Source organism: Phragmites australis, chromosome 16 (assembly GCF_958298935.1).
Source record: "Phragmites australis chromosome 16, lpPhrAust1.1, whole genome shotgun sequence".
In the NCBI taxonomy this organism is placed as follows: Eukaryota; Viridiplantae; Streptophyta; class Magnoliopsida; order Poales; family Poaceae; genus Phragmites; species Phragmites australis.
This window is the reverse complement of record NC_084936.1, coordinates 7150053-7169562: the sequence shown is the minus strand read 5'-3', so window position 1 is coordinate 7169562 and position 19510 is coordinate 7150053.

Here is a 19510-nt window from a genome sequence, read left to right as displayed (position 1 = left end):
ACGTCGGCAAGCTTGGAAGGAATCGCCACCAGGCTGATGGTCACACTTGCTTGCTTGATGATGGGATCGCGGCTAGGTCTGCAGTACTTCGAACATGCATGTGATCCCGCCAGGCTGATTGCGGCTCGGAACGACGTGCGGGCTCTTCCGTGAAGGCTGATGGAATCTGCTCTTTGAGGCTCGGTTCTGTTCACTAGTTCTTCACCTCAGCTCGCATATGGCTTTGAGATCCACATAGTCGGACATGTGTCGTGAATCCGAGCGGTGCTGCGGAAGGGGCCGGGGTGGAGCACTGCTCCATAGAATTTTCTCTCCTCTTATCGTACTAGGACCGTTGATTTGAGTGAAGTAAGGTAATTAAATGATTTGATAAGACCACTAACCGGGTAGCACACGTTACCCACCGGGATTTTATATGGAAAATCTCGCTCACTGCAATTCATATTTCCCGTCTTCTCGCAGCACCTAAATGAAAACCCCTTGCAGATTAGTTCTCTTCGTAATTCACTACTACAAAATCTCACATAATAGCCATCACCTTTAGTGCCGGTTCAAAGGAACCGGTACTGAAAGTAGTATCAGTGCCGGTTCTAAAACTCCCGCCCGCGATCGAGGGTCTGGAGTTAAGAACCGGCATTGATAGTGGTGTTTCAGTGCTGGTTCCTTTTGAAACCGGCACTGATAGCCTGCTACAGTATATATAGCCCATCTTCTTCCCCGTCTCGACCGAGAACAGAGCCGCCGCCACTGCAGCCCAGTGTTACAGCGCCTCCTTGCCATTTTTTTGGCGATTCAAGGGTTTTTTTTTTTTGCGTGGGAGCCTTCAAAATTTGGAGGAGTCAACTGTTTTAAGGTTAGTGAGATCTATATTTCATTTTTGGATAGATTACTTGGTAGATTGCTCTAGGGTTGATGATGGATGGTGCTTGTTCCATGGTTATGGATTTAGAGATGTAGTTGAGATCTAATTTAGGTAAAGTTTGCAACTTTGTCATTGTTAGATGTATAGAGATGATCTACATTTGATTCTTAGTTGGATTTTAATTGCTAGATTTCTCTAAGTTTGAATTTAGGTGGTTGTTAGTTGGTGTTGAAATTTGGAATGAGCAAGAGCTCAAATATCCATATAAATTAGAGAAATGTCGCAATTTTATCATTGTAGATGATTTAACGAGTAGATTAAAAGTCACATGTAAATAGAGTTGGGTGCCTACATTAAAATCTATGGATAATTGCAAATTTGCCACTTGTTGAACCGTTATTGCCATTCAAAAATTGCAAAAATACCGTTAGAACTGTCATTCGAGTGGCATCCAAATAATAAAAAATCAAGGAGGTATTTGCAAAATGTCCCTAAAATCTAGCTCTAATTTTCTAGTATGTGGATTGCGTATATTTTTAAAGTCATGAATTTTAGTAATAATCCAGTGAATTTCCCGACTTTCCTCGGCGGGGGAGTCGGCATCTCGAAGGGCGTCGACGAGCCATTTTTGCTCCTTGCAGTAGGCGGTGATGGTGAGATCACCTTGCTGTAGCGCGTGGAAGTCATTGAGTAGAACTATGGAGCGGCTCTCCCTGTTGTCGAGGAAGAGCTCCTAGCCCGCGGCCCAAAGTGCACGGGCAGTCATGTTCTTGTCGAGAATGATGTCCAGCACTTCTTGAGATATGCAACCGTACATGGTGGAGAGAACGGCGCAGTCATTTTGGAGCCATACAGGATCGGCAGGCTGGGCGGCAGTGCCATCGATATGGGTGAGCCGCTCATGGCGACCGAGAAGAGCGCAAAGAAAAATGTTCCACTTGGTGAAGTTGCCGGTGTCGAGGTCGAGGAAGACCGGTAGGGACGCACAGCTCGAGCCAATGAGGCCTGCGGCGCCAGAGAGGGGCGCCATGGCAGTCGAGGCGCCTGGAACGAGGGTCGAGGGGAAGCCAGAGCTGAGAGCGCCGGAGGAGGAGGAGGATAGGGTGGATTCAGACCTCATGGTTGGCAGCGGAAGGAGGAGGCCGGCGATGGAGATGCCGGAGGCGGCGGCTAGGATTATAGGCCTCGGAGAGAACTCTAACTGATACCATGCAGAAGTATATCAGAGAGAGATATTTGGAGAAGCCACACACGGCACAAGGCCAGGGGCGTTGGATATATAGGCCAATAGGCTAAGTTGTACAGATATCAAACGTATACAAAGCTTCCTAATATGGCTGCCTAAATACGGAAACATATAGCTATACAATCAAGGTATAACAGGAAGGTTATCCCTAATATATCGCTAACAAAAAGCCCCAAAAGAGGGGTAAGAAAAAAAAAAGCCTATACAACGCTATAGATCCAAGTGGAAACCGAAAGGCTAAAAGAGCTATTCATTTTGTGCAGATGAAGAAACATAGTATCTGTAAAACATGATATCTAGCTGCTGAAAGAAGAGATTGCTCTCTAAATAATCTTCATGTTTTGCTACTTCAAATTTCAAGCCGCAATTGCGAAGACTTCCACGAAGAAATAATATTGAAAATTGTGCCTTGCTTCATGAAGCATGCTGAAGAAATTGATCGAGTGATTCTAGCTAATGCCAATAAAAGACCAACATTTGACACTAAAAGGGCATTTCAAGAATAGATGATAAGTGGTCTCTTCTATGTTATGGTTGCAAATAACACAATTGTAGTCATCACCCTCGATTTTGAAGTTCTTTCTCCTTAGCAAACTTCTAGAATTAAGGTTATATGAAAGAGCAACCATGTAAAGATGTCTATCATGAAAGAACCACCATGTAAGGACTTTAAGTTTCATGGAACATTTTGATTTCCAAATCCATAGGAATAGGTCAGGAGGAGGCGTTATGGACTTGAAAGGAATTGCATAAAACTTCCTTGAAGAGTACGTATTGTTTTCCCAACAATAACGCCAAGAATCCATCTGGCTTGTGGATTGTTGAATTTGCTCAGTCTTTTCCTGCAGCACTTGCAGGTCATCAAAACTTGTTGTGTTAACGGTGTGTGAAAGTGAATTTGAGGAGAGGTATCCGCCAGATACTGAGCTAAAGAGATGTTCTTATTCTTTGCAAAAGAGAATAATCTAGGCAGCTAATCTCTGAGGTAGTTTCCATTCCACATATCATACAAGAGAATAATAGAGGACCTATTTCATGGGTATCTGAAGCAATTCTCTTAAAATGATCACAAAATTTTATAATATCCTTCCACCAAAAAGAGGCCCTATCAATTGGGATAGGAGGAATTTGTCCTTCAGCATAAAATGTGTGTTCCATATATATGAGACTAGCCTAAGGGATATCCATTTTGTTGTAAAATTTGTGCAGGTGTTTAACTAGAAGGGCCTCATTCTTGATTTGCAAATTGATCATACCTAAACCACCTTTATTCTTCAGAGTGCACACTTTTCTCCAAGCCAGTAATGATTTTCCTTTTGCATTAACATCTGACCCCCTCCATAAACAGGTTCTATTGATGTTGTCAATAACTTTTTTCGGTAATTTTAGAGTACACATAGTGTAAGTGGGAAGAGAGGAGAGAGCAGAATTAATCAAAGTTAGTCTACCACCATCCAAACCCAAAAGAGAAAACTAGCAGTAAGTCTCCTTTCAATCTTGTTCATCACAGGTGTATGATCTTCCACTTTTGACTTTGTGATTCCCAAAGGCAAGCCAAGATAGGTTAAAGGAAAAGACCCAATTTTGCAACCAAACACTCCAGCTAACTGAATAATTTTTTCAGACAAAACATTAATGGGAGCCATACAAGACTTGGAGTTGTTAACCTTGAGCCCACTAGATTGTGAGAAACTTTGAAGCAAAACAGTTCTCTCTGAGAGGCTTTTATGATCAGAATAGTATCATCAGCATATTGTACAATTAGGAAGCCCTCTGTTTGTGGTTGATTCAGAGGGTAGCTGATCAAATCTCTCTTCCTGGCCTTATTTATTATGTGTTGCAAAAGGCCAGGAGCAATGACAAAACAGAAGAGGTGAAAGAGGATCACCTTGTTTAACCCCTCTCTTACACTAATAAAAAGATTTTCTAGGGACACCATTAAGAAGAATAGAAGAGGAGCCCGAGTCTAGAATAGACTTAACCCATCCAATCCATCTCTCATTGAAACCTAATTGTTTCAACATCTAGAGGATATCTTGATGTTCAATCGTGTCAAAGGTCTTTTCAAAATCAAGCTTCCGGGTGACAATTTCTTGCTTTGAATGATGGCATTGATGAAGATATTTATAAGCCCAACCAAGACAATCCTGGATAGTTTTGTTTTTGATAAAATCATATTGATTTTTATAAATAATTCCAAGAATAACTAATTGAAGCCTATTGACCAAAAGCTTGGTGACCATCTTTAGAACAGTATTAGGCAGAGATATGGGACTATAATCATTGATGTTCACTGGATTATTGATTTTTGGGTCAGATTAATGAGGGAACTATTGATTGACTGAAGGTCAAGTAAACCATTATAAAACTCATTGATTGAAGCTCTTTTGTTTTTGCCATTAGGAAGAAAATGTATTATCTCAGATAAGTGTTGATAACTTCCAAGATTCCATTTTGCCTGAACAATACTTGTGGACTTGATGGCTGCTGTGATGTCTGTCAAAAACTGCAATTTGCTCTGACAGTATGGACAAAAACATAGCAGATATTTGTGGAGGGAATAATTTGAAATCTGAGTCCCAATCAATTATTCACCATGTAAAAATATGCAACATGTCTTCCATAAAAAAATTGCAACTGGTGGTGGAATCAAGTTGGGATGCGCAATAGCACACCTACTAAAGTGTTATTCATTAAGATAAACAAACGGCAAGAAAGAATCAGTGGCCATTAGGCAGGGGATATTTTTATTAAAAAAAAGAAGTTTTGGAATCTAAGGGGTACTGAGATGAGACAAAAGCAGGTGCAACTTGCATTGTTATCTGTACTGCTCCAGGCAAATGCAATGCAATACCCATCTACTCGCTAACATCGCCAAATAATGTTCATCTTTTTCGTGTGATTTCCCATAGATAATTTCATTTGATACTATTCAGTATGATAGTTTGGCATCCACCGACAACGGAAAGATAGGTCCTGTTTGGAATCCTGTCGGAGGATTAACTCCTGTCGCAGGGATCCTGAGGGACCCCTTTTTAGAGATTCGGTCGGGGGATGATCCTGAATATATTCACCGGAGAAATAAATAGGTATGAATGCGATGGCCGGTGCGGTGGAGTGACCTAGTGCGGAACGGAGTAAATGCACTGGCGTTTAAACAGGTTCGGGCCGCACGGGGGCGTAACACCATACTCCTGTATGGATACTATAAATGCCCTGAAAAAGTCCCTCAAGGATGTTGCTAGTTACAAGAATGTTTATCTATCTTAGAGCCTGGGGCTCCCTGTTCTTCGGTCTGGGTGTAGCCGCCGGCTTTGGGTGCTCTCGATCTTCTCTTCTCTGCTTGTGAGCAATTGTTTCCTCCTTTCTTTTTCGTCCGTTCTGCCGGCTTTAAATACCCACCAGCAGTAGCGTGCCCCGAACGGGAGGGGGGCACGAGTTCTGAGACACTATAAATGAAAAGGGCGTCATCATTACCTCTGGGCGAAGTGACCGGGGGTGGAAAATGCATCCCACGTCCGGTCGTCCGTCACCATAAATGCATTGGCGACGGGCGCCGTGGAGAGGGCCCACCGGGCAGCCGTAGAGCGGCCCGGCGTGCCCGCCCTGTCTTGTTCCCCTGCCACAGCAGTGCGGCAGACAGAACACCTCGGCCCTTACGACGTTATCCCGAGACCGGCCGGATGGCACGGGATGGGACCCGTGCATTCAATGACCCCACGCCCTTCTGCCAGAATGTGGCAGGAACTGACACCGAGCATGGCGGGAGCAGTTGGAGGTGACAGGCCACGCACGCTCTTTAAATGTGGCCTTGAGCCTTTGACTGGCTAACACCTCATCAGTGGGCCCCTCGGGGGCCACTGACAGGGGGCTCTCTGCATCGTCGAGGAACCGAATGCTCAGGGGTACTGTTCACCTCCCTGAGCACTCTCTCCCGAGAATGCCCTTTCTTGTCCTTGGGGAACCGAGTGCTCGGGGGTACTGTTCACCTCCCCGAGCACTCTCTCCCGAGCACGCTTGTATGGATCCTCGGGGGACCGAGTGCTCGGGGGCCGCTGCGCGTAGCACCGAGCACTCTCTCCCGGAACTTCCTTCACCGCCTGGGAAGGGCGTGGCTTGGCCCAGGCAGTGGCCGAGCATGTCCTGGCCTGCTACCGAAGCCGGGACCCGAACTTCCCGCTGGAACCAGCTCGGGAAGGGGTGGTCGAAGCCGAGGAGGAGGCCGCCCGGGAGGCAATTCGGGACGTCGCCGCCAAGGTGGCGGCCTGCTTTGCGCGAGAGGCGCCGCCGACTCCAGACCCGGGGAGCAGCGGCGAGGGCTCCGACTTAGAGTAGGCTTTTGTAGTTTTTCTTTTTCTTTGTCTTGATGTAAATATGGGAGTGATCCCTCAGAATAGCTGTCCTTTTTTTAATATAATGGAAGCCTTTCTTTGGGGTCACAACTCCAGTATTCTTCTGAGTGCTTGATGAAGTTTCTGCTGTTTTCACTTGATACCCTGAGGAGTACTCAGTTGGACCGAGCCCGACCTTTCCTTCCCCGAGAACGAAGTCGCCCCGACCACTCGTCACCCGAGCAGTGAGGCCTTCTCGGCGCGTTCAGCCCCCGAGCCCTCGCAATTCCGCAACGGCTAAGTCAAAAGACAAAGGCACGAACTTCCTTGCTCGGGAGATAGATCGATCCAGCACGGAGCACGCCATGACCAGTAAATACTTTCCCACTCTGCGACCACTCAGCAAGTAGACTGGAGACATGTGTGGGCGGGAATGCGACCAAGAGTCCCCACGGTTTGGTGGTGCCCGGGCTTAGGACGGATCGGACCGAGCACCGATAGCCCGCCCCTGGGGCCTAGGCTCCGGACTACTCGAGCGGCTCGAGCGATAGGATTACCCGAGAACCCCAGGGACTCGGTAGTGCTTAGGGCCCTTTAAGTGGACCGAACACCACGACCACCATGAAAGACTTCGGTCAGACATTGCCATACGTACGGTACACCTTTCTACTGACCGTTCTGACCATCTCGCCGAACAGATTAGAGTACGAGGGCCCTCGAGGATAACTCGGTAATAATATATTACTGAATGTAAATTCGTCTGAATTTAACCACTCACCGGACAGCTGTCAGCTTTTCGGTCAACCGATCCAGGAGAGGCATGCGCTCCGAGCTCGGGGTGCCCGGGAACTTGGTTCCCACGGCTGGGGCGCCCGAGCAGTGGGGGGCGCGAGGGGGCCCGGATCAGGCGATCCCAACTACTCACGCCTGAGCAGTAGGACCACCCGAGGACCCTTAGGGCCGAGCAGCGACCCGGGCACCGAGGCCCTCGCGGTCGAGCTACTTTTGCTTTTGATTGTCTATCTGTGACTTGAGAAAAATAGAGAAATTCTTTGCTTGGTGTGCTCTGTTAGTGCGGTACTCATTATAGACTGCTCTCGTTTTCGACCCGAGACCTCTCGAATGCCCAGACCGGCGGACAAGAGCAGGTAGAGGCATAACCCAGAGGTCCTATGGTTCGGTGGCTCCCGGGTATGACAAACCAGACCGAGCACCGACAGCCCGCCCCTGGGGCCTAGGCTCCGGACTACTCGAGCGGCTCGAGCGATAGGATTACCCGAGAACCCCAGGGACTCGGTAGTGCTCGGGAGCCTGCCATGACACCGAACACCACAGCCTACCACAACAGACGTAAGTCAGCGGCAACTGCCCGCGCGCATACCGATCGGGATTCTTTTATCAACGGGAAAAAAGAGAGAGCAAACTTTTCTTGCACGATCGAGCATCTTACCAGACAGATTAAACATATGGAATCCAGAAAAATGAAATTTGACATAAGGATTGCACATTGATATACATATTGTATTGACAATTTTTTTACAAGGTTGGGTGACTTACCCAGTTAGTGGTAGCTCCCAGTCAACTTGGGCGAGGGGAAGCCCCAGGCCTGGTTGACCTGAGCCTGCAAACATGGCCATCTATGGGAAGAACTTGCATAGGTGCTCGATATTCCATGAGTTGGGGAGCGGCTGCCCATCTTCTGCAGCCAACCGGAAGGAGCCTTCTCACGGGACACCGATCACAGTAAAGGGGTATTCCCACATAGGGGACAGTTTATTCCTTCTTTCGCGCGATTGGATGCGTCGGAAAACTAGATCCCCCACCTCGAGAGACCGGGCCTGGACGTGACGCTGATGGTAGTGCCGCAGGCTTTGCTGGTAGCGGGCTGCTCGGACGGCGGCATGCCGCCGGCGCTCTTCCAAATAGTCGACGTCGTCGCGCCTTTGCCGCTCCTATTCGCCTTCAGAGTAGGCATGCACCCGAGGGGAGCCTAGAGTGAGCTCGGAGGGGAGGACCGCCTCAACGCCGTACACAAGGAATAAAGGAGTCTCCCCGGTAGCGCGACTTAGCGTGGTCCGGTTGGCCCATAGCACGGCAGGCAGCTCGTCGATCCACTCTTTCCCGTGCTTTGCGAGCACGTTTTAGGTCCGGGTTTTGAGCCCCTTCAATATCTGCGCGTTGGCGCGCTCGACCTACCCATTGCTCCGAGGATGAATGACAGAGGTGAAGCAGAGCTTGATGCCGAGGTCTTCGCAGTAGTCCCCGAACAGGGCACTTGTGAACTGAGTGCCATTGTCGGTGATGATCTGGTTTGGGACACCAAAGCGACTGGTGAAGCCGTGGATAAACTGGAGCACCATGTTCTTGGCCACCTTGACGACTGGAACCGCCTCCGGCCACTTGGTGAATTTGTCGATGGCGATGTAGAGGTACTCATAGCCCCCGATTGCTCGGGGGAACAGACCCAGAATGTCCAGCCCCCAGACCACAAAAGGCCATGATAGGGGGATGGTTTGAAGAGCCTGAGCTGGTTGGTGAATCTGCTTTGCGTGGAACTGGCACGCCCTGCAGCGCAGAACCAGCTCGGAAGCATCCTGGAGGGCTGTAGGCTAGTAGAAACCTTGCCGGAAGGCCTTCCCGACCAACGTGCGGAACGATGCATGGCCACTGCACTCGCCCTTGTGGACCTCAGCGAGAAGCTCGCCGCCTTCTGCCCGGGTGATGTATTTCAGGAGGATGCCGCCTGCGCTACACCGGTAGAGATCCCCATCTACTATGGCATAGCGTTTGGACTGCCGAGCAACTCTTTCGGCAGAAGCCTCATCCCCGGGGAGGAACTTTTCCTTCAAGTACCCTCGGATCTCGTCCATCCATGAGGCATTGTGAGAACAGTTAGCAAGTGCAATGCACTCGCCGGACGGTGGCACCCTGTCGGGGCTTCCCACTGAGGGCTCCACCGGGGTCCCCTGAATTGAGCTCGAGGTTTCCCCTTCGTCCTGTTCGGCAGGCAGGACGGAAGGCCGTGTGAGTCTTTCTTCAAAGACTCTGGCAGGGACGCGCGCACGAGAGGAGGCCAGGCGGGAGAGGTCATCGGCCAGAGCGTTATCGTGGCGAGGGATGTACGGCAGCTCCAGGCCGTCGTAGCGCTTCTCCAGCTTCCTGACTGCTGCCACGTACGCCGCCATTTAAGGATACGTGCACTGTACTCTTTCGATACCTGGTTGACCACCAGCTGGGAGTCTCCCTTGACCAGGAGGCGATGAATTCCGAGGCCCACCATGGCTCGGAGGCCGGCGATGAGGCCCTCATATTCCGCCATGTTGTTGGATGCACGGAACTGCAGCTGCACGACGTACCGAAGTTCTTCACCCGTTAGGGAGGTGAGAACCACTCTGGCCCCCGTGCCTTTCAGCGTGAGGGAATCGTCAAAATGCATAATCCAGTACCCGAGCGCATCGTGCCCGGGATATGTGTAGATTTCTTCTTGAACGACCTTAGGGACGGGTGTCCACTCTGCCACGAAGTTAGAGAGCGCCTGGCTTTTGATCGCCTGGCGGCTGACAAAGTGTAGGTCGAACTCTACTAGTTCTACCGCCCACTTGACTACACGCCCGGTGCCTTCTCGGTTCCAGAGGATGGGCCCCAGTGGGTACGTGGTAACCACCGAGACCTTGTACGCCTGGAAGTAGTGGCGCAGCTTTCGGGAAGCGATGAGCACGGCGTAGAGCAGCTTCTGAGCCTGGGGGTACCTTGTCTTGGCCTCCCGGAGGACTTCACTGATGAAGTACACTGGTCGATGTACCCGGCGGGCTCGGACTGCGGCTTCACCCGAGGGCCTGCTACAGCCCCCGAGCTCGGCGACGTGGTCGAGGCTGACCGGGTGCTTGGGCTCGACTCCCTGGTCAGGAGGAGCCAAGTGCTCGGGCTCGACCCCCTGCTCGGGGGGATTCAAGTGCTCGGGCTCGACCCCTGCTCGGGACGAGCCAAGTGCTCGGGCTCGACCCCCTGCTCGGGGGGAGCCACGAGGACGGAGGAGTGCTCGGGGGTGGCCGGGAGCTAGGACCCAGGACCTGACCCCGTGCACTCATCGCGCTCCACCACCAGCACCATGCTCACGACCTGAGGAGCGAACGACACATACAGCAGTAGTGGCTTGCCTTCGGACGGGGCCACCAGCACGGGTGGTGAGGTGAGATACTTCTTCAGATCGTGGAAGGCCTGCTTGGCCTCCGGCATCCAGTCAAAACGACCGGTCTTCTTCAGAAGCTTGAAAAGGGGGAGTCCTCTCTCCCCGAGTTTGGAGATGAAGCACCCGAGGGCCGTCATGCAGCCGGCGAGACGCTGAACCTCCTTGAGTCGAGCCAGGGGTCGCATTTGCTCGATGGCCCAGATCTTCTCTGGATTGGCCTCGATCCCTCGGCTGGAAACAAAGAAACCGAGGAGCTTGCCCGCAGGCACCCCAAAGATGCATTTCTCGGGGTTGAGGCGGGTAGTGCGGAGACTGTTGAAAGTCTCAGCAAGATCTTCGAGCAGGGTGGCGCGGTCTCGGGATTTGACCACGAGATCGTCGATGTAGGCCTCGACGTTGTGTCCAACCTGCGAATCAAGGGTGATGCAGATAGCACGCTGGAAAGAAGACTCAGCGTTGCGCAAACCAAAAGGCATCGATACATAGCAATAAGTCCCCACCGGAGTGGTAAAAGCAGTTTTTTCTTCATCCTCTATGGCCATACGAATCTGGTGATAACCAGAGTTTGCATCTAAAAAACACAAAAGATCACATCCCATGGTTGCATCTACAATTTGATATATGCGGGGCAAAGGAAAAGGATCTTTGGGGCAAGCCTTGTTTAGATCGGTGTAGTCCACGCACATGCGGAGCTTGCCGTTGGCCTTCGGTACGATAACTAGGTTTGCCAGCCACTCGGGGTGGAGGACCTCTCGGATAAATCCGGCATCAAGGAGCTTGCTGACTTGCTCCTGGATGAACTACTGGCGCTCGGGCGCCTGCCGCCGGACCTTCTGCTTCACCGAGCGTGCGTCCGGGTGCACAGCCAGGTGCTTTCCTATTTGCCGCCCAGGTCACCGCCGATTCGGACGACCTGGGAGGCGTCTTCGCCCACCACGACCTCCTTCGTAGGAACGAAGGCGTTGGCAACGAGTCGGGGTTTGGATGAAGAGGGTCCCGGGCCCCCTGGATGACCTTCGACCTCGGCTCGGGCTGAGACCAAGGCCGAGTATAACTGCTCGGCGCAGGAGGCGGCGCCGCTGGTCTCGGCGGACACGGAGATGGGGCCTGCTGGGCCCGGCATCTTAACCATGAGGTACGCATAGTGCGTGACCGCCATGAATCGAGCGAGCGCCGGGTGCCCGAGGATAGTATTGTAGGGGAGGGGGAGCTCCACGATGTCGAAGATGACGTTCTCCGTCCGGAAGTTGTCCTGGCTCCCGAATGTCACGGGCAACTCGACCTGCCCGAGGGGCAGGGAGTGCCCGGGTGTCACCCCGTAAAACAGGAGCAACGGCTTTAGGCGCCTGGAGGGCACCTGCAGCTTCTCGAAAGCCTCCTTAGAGAGGAGGTTAAGGCATGCTCCCCCGTCGATCAGCACCCTGCTGACCTTCACATTGCAGATGGTGAGGGACACTACCAGGGGTAGTCGCTCCTCGCCTGCAGTACTGGCAGGGTGGTCGGCCAAGCTGAATGTGATCGGTGCGTCTGACCACTTCAGGGGCCTTGCGGCCTCTTCACTCGGGGTCGCCGAGCACACCTCGCGCCGCATGGTTTTGACACTGCGGCGGGAGGAGGGTGTGTATGCGCCTCCGTCGATGAAGGCGACAGTGTGCTCAGGCTCCTGGAAGCCGAGCTCTATGTTGTTGGGGGCGGCTTCTTCGTCGCCACCCCCGTGGGGCTCGTCGCGGTCCCTTTGGCGCTGCTCGACGAGGCCCTTGACCGCGCGGCACTCCGTGAGATCATGCTATCTGGTCTGGTGGATCGGGCACCACTTCCCCGGCTCAGGCCCCGCAGGAGCGGGGGCCCTTGCCGGAGCGGGAGCCCTGGTGGGAGTAGGAGCCCTGGCGGGAGCCGGAGCCCTAGGAGGGGCTCGGGCCAGGGCTTCGCGGGCGCAGGCCGTCTATCGGCGGCCGCCCGGCGTGCTTGCCGGCGGTCGGGCTCCTGGGCCGGCCCACGGGCGAGGCCCTGGGCTGGCTCGACGGGGATAGCCTCGCGCCTCCTTCTCTTTTTCTTTTCCCGCCTGTCGGAGCGGGAAGGACCTGGTTGATCGGCGGCGGGGTGCTCAGGGCGCGAAACGTGCCAAGCCCAAGCTTCCGCCGCCTTAGCGCACTTGTCAGCCAGCGCGAAAAGTTCCGCAGTGGTCTCAACCTCGTGCGTGCATAGCTTCTCGAGCATCAGCTCGTCGCGGACGCCCTGCCGGAAAGCGACAATGACAGCATGGGGGGTTATCCGCGGGATGGTGTTGCGGACATGGCTAAAGCGCTGAATAAAGCGCCGCAGCGTCTCCCTCTCCTGCTGCTTGACGGCATGGAGGTCGCAGTCCAGGGCGGGGCACGTGAATGTGCCCTGAAAATTAGCCACGAACTGGTGGCAAAGATCATCCCAGGAGCTGATAGATCCTGTGGGTAAGTTCGTCAGCCAAGAGCAGGCAGAGCCCCTCAAGGCAACATGAAAGTAGTTAGCCATCACATTTTTGCTGCCACCAGCCGCCTGGACAGCGGTGGTGAATATCTGGAGGAACTCGACGGGGTCGATGGACCCGTTGTACTTCTCTGGTAGCTCGGGGCGGAACTTGGTGGGCCATTTGACCCAGCGGAGCTCACTGGCGAAGGCACGGCACCCGGTGCCGTACCCTGCGGCGCAGGCAGCGCCCTTGGGCGGTGAACACCGACGAGCCGGGGAGCCCTGGCGATCATGGGCCGGCAAAGAGGAAGCCTGGTCCTCAGCTTCAGCCTCCTGCCTGGTCTCCCGATGGCGCTCAAGAGTGATGCGCGCGTCTTCGATGCCCCTCCGCTCATTGAGGTATAAGCGGAGGTCCTGGGTTCCGGAAGTGGCCAGGGGGGCAGCGCTCCGCCTGGAGGCCCCCCGGCCAGCGCGAACGCCACCCGATGATGGGCCAGTCCTAGCGGCGCCACGCTGGGTGGTGGCGCGGGAACTCTCGGCCAGCACCTGGCGTCGGGCAGTGCCGACCAGGGCGGCGACTTCCTGGAGCCAGCGGCCCTCCGGGATTTCCCCCGCTGCCTGGACTGGTGGATGCCTGAGGAGAGCGTGCGCCGCAAGCAGCGCGCTCCAGGGGCTGGCCTCGTCGAAGGCGAGCCTACACCGGAGCAACGCCCAGCGCTGTCCCAACGCGGACCTGGCGGCAGGAGTTTCGGCCACCGGCTTGGGGTCGGATGGTGCACCGGCGATGGCGGCAGCGGCCCTGCTGGGCCCAGCGCCCTAGTCCCCTTGGGAGGGGAACGCCGTGCGTGCAGACCACGGCTGCTGCTGGGACACAGCAGCGACTGGGGCCTCCTGAGCGAGGGGCTCCATTTCCCCACTGGAGCTGGAGTCGGAGTGCTGGAGGCGGTGACCACCGGCTATTTTTTTTGCAGAAGAAAACAAACAAACAAATTCAGGGATGCTTCCTGGCTACCTGGCGCGCCAGCTGTCAGAGGATTAACTCCTATCGCAGGGATCTCGAGGGACCCCTTTTTAGAGATTCGGCCGGGGGGGATGATCCTGAATATGTTCGCTGGAGAAATAAATGGGTATGAATGCGATGGCCGGTGGGGTGGAGTGACCTAGTGCGGAACGGAGTAAATGCACCGGCGTTTAGACAGGTTCGGGCCGCACGGAGGCGTAACACCCTACTCCTGTATGGATACTACAAATGCCCTGAGAAAGTCCCTCAAGGATGTTGCTAGTTACAAGAATGTTTATCTATCTTAGAGCCTGGGGCTCCCTGTTCTTCGGTTTGGGTGTAGCCGCCGGCTTTGGGTGCTCTCGATCTTCTCTTCTCTGCTTGTGAGCAATTGTTTCCTCCTTTCTTTTTCGTCCATTCTGCCGGCTTTAAATACCCGCCGGTAGTAGCGTGCCCCGAACGGGAGGGGGGGAACGAGTTCTGAGACACCATAAATGGAAAGGGCATCATCATTACCTCTGGGCGAAGTGACCGGAGGTGAAAAATACGTCCAACGCCCGGTCGTCCGTCACCATAAATGCACTGGCAACGGGCGCCATGGAGAGGGCCCACCGGGCAGCCGCAGAGCGGCCCGGCGTGCCCATCCTGTCTTGTTCCCCTGCCACAGTAGCGTGGTAGACGGAACGCCTCGGCCCTTACGACGTTATTTTGAGACGGGCCGGATGGCACGGGATGGGACCCGTGCATTCAATGACCCCACGCCCTTCTGCCAGAATGTGGCAGGAATTGACCCCGAGCGTGGCGGGAGCAGTTGGAGGTGACAGGCCACGCGCGCTCTTTAAATACGGCCTTGGGCCTTTGACTGGCTGACACCTTATCAGTGGGCCCCTCGGGGGCCACTGACAGGGGGCTCTCTGCGCCGTCAGGGAACCGAGTGCTTGGGGGTACTGTTCACCTCCCCGAGCACTCTCTCCCGGGCACGCTTGTATGGATCCTCGGGGGACCGAGTGCTCAGGGGCCGCTGCGCGCAGCCCTGAGCACTCTCTCCCAGAACTTCCTTCAGTGGGTCCTGGGGATACTTGGGCGCCCAAGGGGCCACCGCTCGCGGCCCCGGGCACGTTTCTCCCGGTACTAGGCTTTCCTGACCGCCGGGGGACTCGGGTGCTTGGGGGCCACAGTATGCCTCCCCGAGCACTTTCTTCCCGGTACTTACGCTTCGCAGATCATCGAGGAACTCGGGTACTCGGGGACCGCTGACTGTGGCCCCGAGCGCTCTCTCCCGAGACTTAATCTTTTTTACCTTGCGGAGGAGACTCCGCGGGATGCCACCATGTGGCGGATTGCTGGCCTGGCCTTGGGATTCGGGGACCCCCGGTTCCTGATTCACCGATGTCGGTGTATCAGGAACCGGGGGTCCCTGAGTCCCGAGGCCAGGCCAGCCACCCGCCACGTGTCGCCATCCTGCGAGATCCCTCCTGCGGGGTGAGGAAAGTTCAAAGTCCCGGGAGAAGGTGCTCGGCGCCACCGTACCTGGTCCCTGAGCACCCCAGTTCCCCGATGATCCGCAGAGTCTAAGTACCGGGAAGAAAGTGCTCGGGGAGGTGCCCGGTTACCCCCGAGCATCCTAGTCCCCCGACTATCAGAAGAGCTAAGTTCCGGGAGAGAGTGCTCGGGGACTGCGTGCGGCAACCCCCGAGCGCTCGGTTCCTCGAGGGTCAGTGTGAAAGTGCTCGGGAGAGAGTGCTCGGGGCTGCACGTGGCAGCCCTCGAGCACTCGGTTCCCCGAAGGTTCGTGCAAGAGTGCTCGGGAGAGAGTGCTCGGGGCTGCACGTGGCAGCCCCGGAGCACTCGGTTCCCCGAAGGTTCGTGCAAGAGTGCTCGGGAGAGGGTGCTCAGGGAGGTGAACAGTACCCCCGAGCACTCGGTGCCCCGATGACCCAGAAAAGCCCCCGAGGGGCCCACCGATGAGGCGTCAATCAGTCAGAGGTCTGAGGCCGCATTTAATGGGTGTGCGTGGCCTGACATCCCCAACTGCTCCCATCGCGGTGTCAGTTCCTGCCATGTTTTGGCAGAGAGGCGTGGGCTATTAATTGCACGGGTCCCATCCCGTATCCTCCGGTGTGTCTCGGGATAACATCGCCAGGATCAAGGCGTTCCGTCTGCCGCCCTGCTGTGGAAGAGGAACAAGATAGGGCGGGCACGCCGGGTTGCTCTGCGGTTGCCCGGTGGGCCCTCTCTGCGGCGCCCGTTGCCAGGGCGTTTATGGTAACAGGTGACCGGGCATGCGCCGCGTTTTCCACCCCCCGGTCACTTCACCCAGAAGAAATGATGACGACTTTCTCAGTCACGGTGCCTCGAAACTTGTGCCCCCTCCTTCCCGTTTGGGGCATATCTCAGTCGGCGAGTGCTTAAAAGAGTCGGCAGCACAGAGGAGATCGGGGATCAGACATCCGACATCTGGCATCCAACAAAAAAGGACCCCGACCCAAGAGCAACCCAAAAAAAAGGAGAACACAGAAACACCAAGGACCGAACCATAGATCAACCCAAGGCACAGTCCCTACCCAAGATAAGGGAGGATCAAGCTCTTAGCGAGACAAATATCCTTGTAGCCAGCAAGATCCTTGGGGGTTTTCCTCAGGACAGTTATTGCATCCATACAGGAGTAGGGTATTACGCCCCTATGCGGCCCGAACCTGTCTAAATTCCGGTGCATTTACTTCTTCTCACACTAGGTCCTCATCCCCCTCCACCGGTCGTTGCATTTGCATTCACTTCCATTTATTTCTTCAACGAACTTATTCAGGATCATCCCCCCGGCCGAATCTCTAAAAAGGGGTCTCTCGGGATCCCTGCGACAGGAGTTAATCCTCCGATAGCTGGCACGCCAGGTAGGGGGGAACATCCCTGAATCTGTTTGTTTGTTTTCTTCCACATGAAAAAATGGTCGGTGGACACCGCCTCCAGCGTTCCGGCTCCAGTTCCAGCGAGGAAATGCAGCCCCTCGCAAAGGAGGACCCAGCCGCTGCTGCGTCCCAACAGCAGCCGCGTTCTGCCCACGCGGCGGTCCCCTCACAAGGGGACCAAGGTGCTGGGCCCAGCAGGGCCCCCACCGCCGCCGCTGGTGCACCATCCGGCCCCCAGCTGATGGCAGAAACCCCGGCCGCTAGGTCCACCTCCGGACAGCGTCGGGTGCCTGTCCGGCGTAGGCTCGCTTTCAGCGAGGCCGGCCCCGGGAGCGCGCTGCTCGGAGCGCACGCTCTCCTCAGGCATCCACCTGTTCAGGCGACTCCGGAAACCCCGGAGGGTCGCTAGATCCAAGAAGTTGCTGCCCTGGTCGGCACCGCTCGCCGCCAGGTCCTGGCCGAGACTTCTCGCGCCACCACCCAGCGTGGCGTCGCCAGAACCGGTCCATCAACGGGCAACGTTCGCACGGGCCGGGGGGCCTCCAGGCGGAGCGCCACCCCCTGGCCGCGTCCGAAGCTCAGGACCTCCGCTTGCGCCTCAACGAGCGGAGGGGTCACGAAGATGCGCGCGTCACCCTCGAGCGCCAGCGGGAGACCCGGCAGGAGGCCGAGGCTGAGGACCAAGCTTCCTCTTTTCCGGCCCACGACCGCGAGGATTCCTCGGCTCGCTGGCGTTCTCCGCCAAGGAGCGCCGCCCGCGCCACGGGGTACGGCACCGGTTGCCGTGCCTTCACTACTGAGCTCCGTCGGGTCAAATGGCCCTCCAAGTTCCGTCCTGAGCTGCCGGAGAAGTACGACGGGTCCATCGACCCCGTCGAGTTCCTCCAAATCTACACTACGGCCGTCCAGGCGGCTGGAGGCAGTGAAAAGGTGATGGCAAATTATTTCCATGTTGCCTTGAGGGGCTCCGCCCGTTCTTGGCTCATGAACTTACCCCCAGGATCTATTAGCTCCTGGGATGACCTCTGCCACCAGTTTGTGGCTAATCTTCAGGGCACGTTCACGCGCCCTGGCTTGGAGTGCGACCTCCATGCCATCAAGCAGCAGGAGGGGGAGACGCTACGATGCTTTATTCAGCGCTTCAGCCAGGTCTGCAACACCATCGCGCGGATAGCCCCCCACGCTGTCATCGTCGCCTTCCTGCAGGGTGTCCGCGACGAGCGGATGCTCGAAAAGCTCGGTACGCACGAAATCGAGACCACTTTGGAGCTCTTGGCACTGGCCGACAAGTGCACCAAGGCGGCGGAGGCCCGGGCTTGGCATGCTCCGCGCCCTGAGTGCCCCGCCACCGACCAACCAAGTTTTTCCCGCTCCGACAGGCGGGAAAAGAAAAAGAGAAGAAAGCGCGAGGCCGCTCTTACCGAGCCGGCCCAGGGCCCCGCCCATAGGCTGGCCCAAGAACCCGACCGCCGGCAAGAACGCCGGGCGGCCGCCGACAGACGGCCCATGCCCGCAAGGGCCCCAGCCAGGGCCCCTCCTAGGGCCCCGGCCCCCGCGAGGGCCCCGGCTCCGGCAAGGGCTCCGGCCCCCGCCCGAGTTCCCGCTCCAGCGAGGGCTCCCGCTCCCGCGGGGCCCGAGCAAGGCAAATGGTGTCCGATCCACCAGACCAGATGGCACGATCTCACGGAGTGTCGTACGGTCAAGGCCTCGTCGAGCAGCGCCAACGGGAGCGCGACAAGTCCCGCGGGGGAGACGATGTTAAGGCCGCCCCCGGCAATGCCGAGCTCAGCTTCTAGGAACCCGAGCATACCGTCGCCTTCATCGACGGAGATGCCTACACGCCTTCCTCGTGGCGTGGCATCAAGACCATGCGACGCGAGGTGTGCTCGGCAACCCCGAGCGAAGAGGCCGCCAGGCCCCTGAGGTGGTCGGACGCTCTGATCACGTTCAGTATAGCCGACCACCCCTCCAGTACTGCAGGCGTGGGGCGACTGCCTTTGGTAGTGTCCCCCACCATCTGCAATGTCAAGGTCGGCAGGGTGCTAATCGATGGGGGCACAGGCCTCAACCTCCTCTTCAAGTAGGCCTTCGAAAAGCTGCAGGTGCCCTCCAGGTGCCTAAAGTCGTCGCTTTCATTCTGCGGAGTGACACCCGGGCACTCCCTGCCCCTCGGGCAGGTCGAGTTACCCGTGACCTTCGGGAGTCGGGATAACTTCCGCACGGAAAACGTCCTCTTCGACGTCGCGGAGCTCCCCCTCCCCTACAACGCCATTCTCAGGCGCTCGGCGCTCGCCAAATTCATGTTGGCCACGCATTATGCGTATCTCACGGTTAAGATGCTGGGCCCAGCAGGCCCCATCTCCGTGACTGCCGACTCTGACGACGCCGTTTCTTGCACCGAGCAGTCGTACATGGCTTTGGTCTCAGCCTAGGCTGAGGTCGAAGGCTGCCCAGGGGGCCCGGGACCCTCTTCATCCAAACCCCGACTCGCCGCCGATGCCTCTGTTCCTACGAAGGAGGTCGTGGTGGGC